The 9,569-nt window shown below is 38.5% G+C and overlaps 1 pseudogene; it reads right to left on the reverse strand.

The window, feature by feature from the left end:
• Positions 1–2,549: 2,549 nt before the first annotated feature.
• LOC141493665 (C-C chemokine receptor type 8-like) lies at positions 2,550–6,485 on the reverse strand (annotated as a pseudogene).
• Positions 6,486–9,569: the final 3,084 nt, after the last annotated feature.

Here is a 9,569-nt window from a genome sequence, read left to right on the forward strand (position 1 = left end):
GCCATATAGCTATATAAAAGTTAAAGATTATTATTATTAATGATAATACTTGTTATTATTTGAATTGCTCAAGATCACCAAGATAATGTCAAAACTGGGTTTCAAACCCAAATCCTTTCATTCCAAACCCAGCGCATTTTCTGTTCTGCAAGAACAAATAGCTCCCTGCATTTCTGGCTAGCTGGCTGACTGGAGTTTACTTCAATTGTTGGGACCCTTCCCTCTAGGGTAGATGCAACAGCTTGGAAGCCAGACACCACAAGGGGGCAGCAGTACCTCATCTGCATTTCCTAGAAGGAATTACAGTAGAAGGGCCCTTTTCCAGAAATACTAGAAGGCAATGTAATGCAGAGCTCGTATCAACAAGGGATTTCAATTCAATGGAGAAAGTAACTCAGAGCCCAAAGATGTTCCCAGAAAACTTCAATAAAAGTTTTGTAGGAGTCAAATAGAAGCAGGTGTGGACAGAACTCTGAGCAGGGATACCACCCCCACCTCCACCTCAGCAGTTTTGATGAGTTGCCTTAAACATCTCGTTTACCTTGACTTTTGTTTAGTTTTCTTACTCTTCATTCACTTTGAGACTACGTTCAGTCTTCTTTGTTGAGAAAAATTTGGAGAGCTTGGAAATTTCTGACCTTCACTCTCTTCCCAGTTTCATCATAATTAAAAAAAATAAATACATTGTTAAGACACAAAAATAGAATACAGTGATAAGTAAGGATAGGAACTGAACTTGTGATAAGGGACTTCTCTCTACCAATGCAGGTCAGCATCTTCTCTGCAAATGATAGTCTTAGAGAAATGTTTGTCACTGAGCAATCAGCTCACAGGAATTTATAAGGTATTATGGGACTTGAACCCTGATCCTCCTGGCTCCAAAACCCTCCTTTTCTATTATACCACACTGCCTACAGAAGAGAATGAAGCCATTTGAGCAAGTTCCTCATCTGTACAATGAAGGGGTGGGATTAAATATCCTCTGAGGTCACTGCCAACTCTAAATCTATAACCCAGTTACTTATAGTGCTTTGTTCATAGGTGATGTTTATTCAATTTAATTGAATTTTCCTAATAAGGAATCCATAAGAACTCAAACTATAACCTTGGACCCTAAAATTCCTGTCATTGAATCCATTAAGCTGGGAGGTATTAGGGAACACCAAAAATAATTCTATTTGCACACCAAATCAAATTATTCACATCCTAAATAAAAGAGAGTAGGTCCTTGCTATATTGAGAAAAAGATTCTTCCAGGTCATAAGACCCAAGATGCTGGAAGAACTTGCTGTCTTCAGGAACCCTAGATACAGGGCAGACTTAAGTTTTAAGACAAAGGACTTCAGATTTGCAGTTAGAACTTGGACTCCAGAGATCTCTATGGGAGATAACTGGATATAAGCTATCCTTGCAAATGATGAAACTGAGGCTCATGGAAGTTAGATGATTTGATCAAAGTCACAAAGGCAATAGATGTCAGAGATGGTATTTGAATGGAGGTCCTTGGAATTAGAGGACTCGAGTTAGTGCTTAATCCAGTATACCCCATAGGCCCATCCCTTCCCCTCCACCCCACCCACCTCAGCCTATAATCTAATAAATGATATTAGATTCTCACCCAATCAAAGGCCACCCTCTGGGAAGCTGAAGTCCCTTCAGGGCTAACTGGGGTAAACTAGAGTCAGAATCTCTGAACTGAAATCCCACTCATAGCTAAAAAAAGAAATAAAAAGAGAGAAAGAAACAAACAAAGAAAAGAAAGAGAAAGAAAAGAAGTACAGAAAGAAAAGAAAGAAGGAAAGAAACAAAGAAAGAAAGAAAAAGAGAAAGAAAGAAAGAAAGAAAAGAAAGAAGGAAAGAAAGAAGGAAAGAAAAGAAAGAAGGAAAGAAAGAAAAGAAAGAAAAGGAAAGGAAAGGAAAGAAAGAAGAAAAGAAAGGAAGGAAGGAAAGAAAGAAGGAAAGAAGGAAAGAAAGAAAGAAAAAGAAAGAGAAAGAGAAAGAAAAGAAGTAAAGAAAGAAAAGAGGGAAGAAAGAAAAGAAGGAAAGAAAAGAAACAAAGAAAGAAGTAAAGAAAGAAAAGAAGTAAAGAAAGAAAAGAGGGAAGAAAGAAAAGAAAGAAGGAAAGAAAGAAAAGAAAGAAAAAAGGAAAGAAAGAAAAAAGAAAGGAAGGAAGGAAAGAAAGAAGGAAAGAAAGAAAAGAAAAGAAAGAAAAGAAGGGAGAGAGAAAGCTGCACCTCTTCCCCACCAAGTTCTTAAATATCAAATGCCCACAAGATAACTTTTTTAAAAAAAGGATAAAGAGGTAATACAAGGACTTCCCTCCGGTTTCCAGAGGCCACCAAATGCAGACAGGTGGTGCAGGTGCTTGGAAATGAGCCGGTCATGGATAGAGAAACTGGGCAAGACTCACATGAACTGCCTCCAAGTAAAGTGAGCAGCAGCGACTGAAGAATAATTTATACAAAAGCAAATAATTTTGGAAAGAGAAACAACTCTAAGGAGATTTAGAAGCTTTAATCCAAACCATGACCAACTACAGTGCCAGAGAACACACTATTACACGCCTTACTCACCTCCAGGAAAGGTGATGGATTCATGTGGAGCTGGAGGCATTGGTCTCTTTTCTTAACATGGATAGTGTAGAAATTTGATTTGCTTGATTATAGGCTTGTGATATGGTTTTATTTTCCTTGATTTTTCAATGAGGAAGGAAATAGAGGTGAGAGAGAGAATTCATAGCTGAAAATAAAATCTTTTAAAAAGTAAACTGATTCAAGAATGTATAGTATGTCTTTTAGGTGCTAAGTTTTGGACATACCAATATGAACCAACCACCAGATTTCTTACAAACCAAAGTTTGACACCTTTCCCAATGTTTGTTGCAGGGTCTTTCCTTCACCAAGAAAATAAGCCCGAGGATCTGATTTCCCAAGTGATTGCTGAGAAGACCCCATCAATAGCAAGGCTCAGGATGGCAATCTTTTAGCAAGGGGCACTTAAACTGAATTTGGAATGGAGTGCAAGATTCCACAAGGCAAAAATTAGGAAATAGTGCTTTCGAGTATAAAAATACTGGGATGGAAAATGGAACATTTCATCCCAGGAATAGAAAGTAGATCCATTTGACTAGAATGTAAAATATGTGAAGAAAAAAATGAGCAAAAAGTCTGGAAAGAGTAAGCTGGAGGGGGCAGCTAGGTGGCTCAGTGGATAAAGCACTGGCCCTGGAGTCAGGAGTACCTGGGTTCAAATCTGGTCTGACACTTAATAATTACCTATCTGTGTGGCCTTGGGCAAGCCACTTAACCCCATTTGTCTTGCAAAAAAAGCTAAAAAAAAAGAGTAAGCTGGAGGTCAAAGGTCCTTGAAATTTAACTGGAACAAGATTGTTTGGAAGAAATAGTACAGAATCTTCAAGGACCAAATGAGACCATGAAATTCACACTGAAGTGACCCTGGAACTTTACTACCTATAGAAGACTGCCAACATCTGAGACCCCAGATCTGCATTTTTTAAATAAGTTCCCTCCCTGCTGCCTTTTTAACTAAATTTTTTCAAAACAGAATAATATTTTTATTACAGTGGTTTCCTAATGGAGAAGGAAAGGAGAGGCATTTATTGAAAGAATCAGATATTGCAATTGGATAGAATTTCAGATACTATCTAGTCAGAAAGACCTGAGATCAACTCTAACTTCAGAAATATATTAGCTGAATGACCCTGGGCAAGTTGCTTAATCATTTTGAACTTAGTTCCTAATTTTTCAAATGAGCTAGAGAAAGAAATGGCTTGGTGATACAGTGGATAGCATTTCAGCCCTACAGTTAGGAAGGCATCCTCCTGAATTCAAATCTGGACTCAGACACTTACTGTTTGACCCTGGACAAGTCACTTAATCCTGTTTGCCTCAGTTTCCTTGACAGTGGAAATTGGGGATAATAACTTCGACCTCACAGGGTTGTGTTAAGGAATAAATGAAATTTTACTCTGCAAATGTACTTAGCACAGTGTGTGAAACATAGTATGGGCTAAATAAATGCTTATTCATTTTTTTCCCCTCCTCTTCCTGTATGTTGTCCATCTTTTGAATGTCCTTACAAAGTAGTGCCTATCACTACATATAATATTCTACAAGTCATCCAGCAAGACAGAAAAAGACACGTGGGACTTTAATCTCTTTAGTCCTGGACACCATGATAATGATGTTTGGAAGAAGACCATGACATGAGGGAGGTGATGCCATAACAAGTGAATTGGATTTGAGTGAGGGGGTGCTTTTCTAAGTCACTCCATCTCTTTGTGGTGGCCAGATATGAATCAGGATGACTTGGAGATGGCCCTGAATGTGAGGCAATCAAGGGTAAGTGACTTGTCTAAGGTCACACAGCTAGTAAGTGTCAAGTATGTAAGAACAGATTTAAATTCAGATCCTCCTGATTCCAAAGCTGTTGCCCTATCCACTGTACCACCTAATTTACCTCACTTAATGCAGCCCCAGTTCACATTAACATTCTTGGTTGTGATATAAGCACATGTGTGATATTGCTGTTGACTCATATTGCATGAGCCTCCAGTCTATTAAAAGCCTTAGAAGAGATGTCAAAGGGAAAAATCAAAAGTTTGCCATGTCCTTTTGATAATCAAAATTCCCTCATGCTCTTTACTCCCTCCAATACCAGAATCCCATATGAACACTTTGTTCCCTTTAAAATGAAAAAAGGTAGAAGCATATATAAAGTCACCATATTCCTGAAGGAACATGAAGAGATTGAATGCCCAAATGTTCCAAACATGTGTTTGTTATCTAATCATGAGAGCTATTTTAATTTCTAAAATATTACAGAGAAGTAGTTCTTGAACTTTACCTTTGAACTCAGATCATAAATGATAGGATTGACACAAAAGTGCATGAACAAGATGACTTCAACTATCTGGGTAGCTTGAGTGAGTTTCTGACTAAGGTCATACCTTTCCAGGATGTGCAGGTTGTTTAGTGAATTTGGAAAGAGCATCACCATTATTTTCATTTTTTGGCAAAGCTATGGGGTTAAGTGACTTGCCCAAGGTTACACAGCTAAGTGAGTATTAAGTGTCTGATGCCTGATTTGAACTCAGGTCCCCTTGATTCTAGGGCCAGTGCTCTATCCCCTGTGCCACCTACCTGCTCCCTGAAGAGCATCATCTTAAAAGGAACCCAGAAGAGGGAGAATGCCACCACTAAGATGAGGTCCAACTGATGACTTTGATCTTGTGGTGGTTCTGATACCCATTCAAGTACCTTAGGATATTGGCATAATGATAAACAAGATGCTGGGGGGTGGGGGGATGACAAGGTCCAGGATGTTGATTTGAAGGTAGGTGATGAGTTTCCACAACAGCTATGTCTTCATAGAAGGAGTAGCACATGGGGGTACCCTACTCTAAAGAAACTTGGTAAAATACCAGCAAAAGGACAGAGCTAAAATAGCCACCAACCACATCAGGAGGCTGACAGTCTTGCCTTTCCTGGTTGTCCTCACTTTCAAGGCATAGACAGCATGGAGATACCTATACATGCTCAGGACAGTGATGAAAAAGATGTTGCTGAAGAAGCCAATGTAATAAACTCCTGAGATAACTTTACACATGGTGTTCCCAAGGACCCAGTGGTCCAGAGTATAGTGTGTCAGGAAAGGGAAGGAGAACACAAGCAGATCAGAGCTGGCCAGGTTCATCAGGTATACACCAGTCATACTTCTCAGCTTTTTACAGGCTTCCAGAACCAGAATGTCCAGGGCATTCCCCAGCAGGCCAAAGGCAAAGAGGAGGCAGGGCAAGCAAAAGAGAGCCACACTTCTCATGGAATTCAATGTGGCAGATAGTCTACATGTCTGGATAATAGTCTTCTGAGATCATGGACACATTTGGTTCCAGGGTGTAATCCATTCCATGTGAAATCCATGATTTCACACAATCTTAGTTCTCCAAGGCAGTCTGTAGATCTTTAACCCTCCCTTTCCTAACTTGAAATGCCATACTAGTTTTTGGTTTTTCTGAAACAGCTTTCAAAAATATATATTTCCATAGTATGAGTGTGTTGGCTATAAACTGGATTTAGCTAAAAGAGGAACCACTATTGAATGGTGCCTCTCCTTGTTCTCCATTTCCCCCTCGGTGGTGTGCAGCACTTGATTTCTCCTTTTTAATACTCCACAGCAAGTACCTCTCAACTTGACTCTTCACATCCACTTCTGTGGTCTTCATGTAAAGCTCCCAACACTGGCAAGCCCTAGGACTTTATGGTGCCATGTCAAGAAAGCTTAAATCACAAACATTTCATACAGAGCATTTCCATCTTAACTCTTGATCCAAAGTCAATTTCTAGCAATATATTTTATCTGATTGATCCTTTAGAGTCTGTAAAATATAGTGGATAGAAAGTTAACTTCTAAGTCCAAAAGAAGTGGGTTCAAGTCTTGTCCTTGAAGCCAGGGACCTGTGGTCAGAGGAGACAGAACCTCCTGTGACATCATGAAAAGTTAAAAATAATAATGATAAAATTAAATAGCTATTAATACTTGCTTATTGATCTGTTATATATATATATATATATATATTTAAATTCTATATGATTCCAGTCATTTTCATAGACAAAACAGCTGAATTTATGTATTTTAACCTCAAACATGGGAAAAGATGGGCAGTGAGGCAGTGACCTGAGCCTCACCTCAGATTTGCAATCCCTCACAGTCTGGATTCAACTCATACAATAAACATGTCTCAATTGCTATTTCTCTGTGTGCCACAGTATATTGTTTGCAGACCTTTTTATTATATATGCTCATTTCCCATAGTTTAGATGATGCATTTCTCATATTTGGATAAGACATTTAGTAACCTTCCAAAAACCCACCAGATGAGACGGTCAGTCCATCTGCATCACTGAGGGGGCATGTGTTTGTGCTACCTCTATTAAACTCAAATAGTACAAATCCTGACTGGGATACTGCAAGTGCCTTCCCAGTCGTGGACCCACCACATGTTACTACTTGAAGCATACTGGGTCTGTGATCTTAGGCCATTCACTTAAACTAAGGTCTTTCTTGATCTCTCCCAGTCGTGATCACTCAGCAACAAATCACACAGAAAGCCTCTTGGTCTTTAACATGCAAAGAAAATGGTAATTAATTTCCTTTAATGTGTTTTCCCCCATGATAAAACCATAACATTTCTAATGTTAAAATATTTGCAGTGCCAAGGACTTTAGCAGTAAGAATTTTTATTCTCTTTCAGATTTTAACCAAGTAGTTAAGACACCTGGGGAAGCAGAATTAGTTGCTGTCTCCATAGCAATTGATTTCCTGCATGATGACTATGGAGACTGGTTAGAGGTAGGGCTATGTCTGGAAACAACTTATTCCTAGACTGTGGGCTTAGGAACCTAGGCTATCTACATTGACTGACCTGTGGTAGCTGGTTAGTAGTTAGTGGGGATGGTAGGCCAAGGAATTGCTTTCCTGGCTAATGTCTGCAGAAGCTAAGATAGAAATAGGAGCATGATCTGAGGGGTGATGCACTCCTAGGATTAGTTGTCTGCTGTGCTCTATGGATGTTGGTGGCGGTGTTGAAGATGATGGACTCATTCTTCTTAGGAGTTGCTCCTACTTCTGACATATACTGACTTTGTGACCCTGGGTAAATCAATTAACCTTTAGAGCTCTAGGCAACTCTCTTAAACCATCGGTTACAGAGAACTTGGTATTTGTAGAGCTAACTTTTTCACCTCAGACTGCCCTAAGTCTGTGAAATCACAGTCCACCCCCTATAAATATCCATGTAAAAGCATTTAAAATATATAGCAAGTCCTCAAAATCTTAATACCAGTCTGAGTCGTGGCATTGCTTAAAGGTTTCACTCCCTAGAACCTGTGGAGTGACCCCTAAGGTTCAGGCTCGGAGCTGAAGTAGTAGAAAAGCAAAGAGCTCTATTAGTTCCAAGAAGTAGACTTGGACCGGGGAGTGGGAAGGAGTTGAAATCATCTAAAGAGGGTGATAAAAGAGACCACACTTTTATAATAGAGGGCAAGGAGACTCTCACTGCCTAAAGCAAATTTGAAAGAATATGTTTGTTCCTACCCCTCACAATGTGACAACTTAATTCTGTTCATACCACCTCATTCAAGAAACAGATTAGTATCTCTTTATTTCCCATAATGAGTCAACTGTGAATTGGAGATGTCGAGTATAGGTAGAAGAAGATGTAGATAAGATAAGGAAGGATGTAAATGTCATATATGGTTTACTTTTGGAAGGTAGTGAGATGTAGTTGCCCTTGTTATTTGTCCTTGTCTTTTCTACCTCCTCCTTCCCCCAAGACTGCTGGGCTTAGGTTCCTAGGCTATCAACATTTGAGTCTGAGAGGACATGCTAGCAATTCTACCCAATTACTAGAAGCTCAAAGCCTATCTAGGGTGTTGGGGTGAATAAAAGTCCAGATCACTATGGATATTGAGGACAAGACTTTTCATTGATTTAGATGCACATGAAGAAACATTAGTAATGATTTAGTTTCTGTACTTTATTTTAAAGTTTATTATTATTTTTTGATTAACAAGTATCTATTCCCTCTCTGTCCCTCTTCCCCCTTCCCTGAAAAAAAAAAGAAAAACAAAACACTAGTAACAAATATGCATTGGCAAGCAAAACAATTCACCTCTGACCCCTGGAATCCTGATTGGTCACTGTATGGATCAGAGTTCCTAAGTCTTTCAAAATTTCCTGTCTTGACAATGCTATTTTTCTCATTTTCCTGGTTCAGTTCACTTCATTAGAAATCTGTTCATATGACACTTTCCATATTCCTCTTAAAACATCTATTTCATTTCTTATGGAAACAAAAACATTTCATTCCATTCATGTACCATAATTAACTCAGTCCAATCCCCTCATTTTTCAGGTAAAGAAACTCACCTGTAAAATGACTTACCTGATTTTATTGGGAATGCCACTAGACTATCCCCATTGCATATAATGCTTGTTGATGGTTTCAGATAAATATTGCTTATTATTCTGAGGAACAGTCCATTTATTCCTATACACTCTCTAGTGTTTTTAGTAGGAATGGGTGCTTTATTTTGTCAAAAGCTTTTTCAACATCTATTGATATAAACCATATGATTTATGATAAGTTTGTTATTGATATAATTAATTATACTGACAGTTTTCCTACTATTGAACCAACCCTTCATTCTTGGGATAAATCCTATTTGGTCATAATGCACTTTCCTAGTGATAACTTGTTGTAGTCATTTTGCTAAGATTATATTTAATATTTTTGCATCTCTATTCATCAGGGAGATAGGTCTATAATTTTCTTTCTCTGTTTTAACTCTTCCTGGTTTAGGTATCAGCACCATATTGCTGTCATAGAAAGAGTTAGGCAGAGTTTATCTTCACCTATTTTTCCAAAGAGTTTATATAGAATTGGAACCAGTTGTTCCTCAAATGTTTGATAGAATTCATTTGTGAATGCATCTGGCTCTGAAGATTTTTCCTTAGGGAGTTTAATAATGGCTTTGTTGAATTTCTTT

The sequence above is a fragment of the Macrotis lagotis genome, chromosome 7 (assembly GCF_037893015.1).
Source record: "Macrotis lagotis isolate mMagLag1 chromosome 7, bilby.v1.9.chrom.fasta, whole genome shotgun sequence".
Taxonomy (NCBI): domain Eukaryota; kingdom Metazoa; phylum Chordata; class Mammalia; order Peramelemorphia; family Peramelidae; genus Macrotis; species Macrotis lagotis.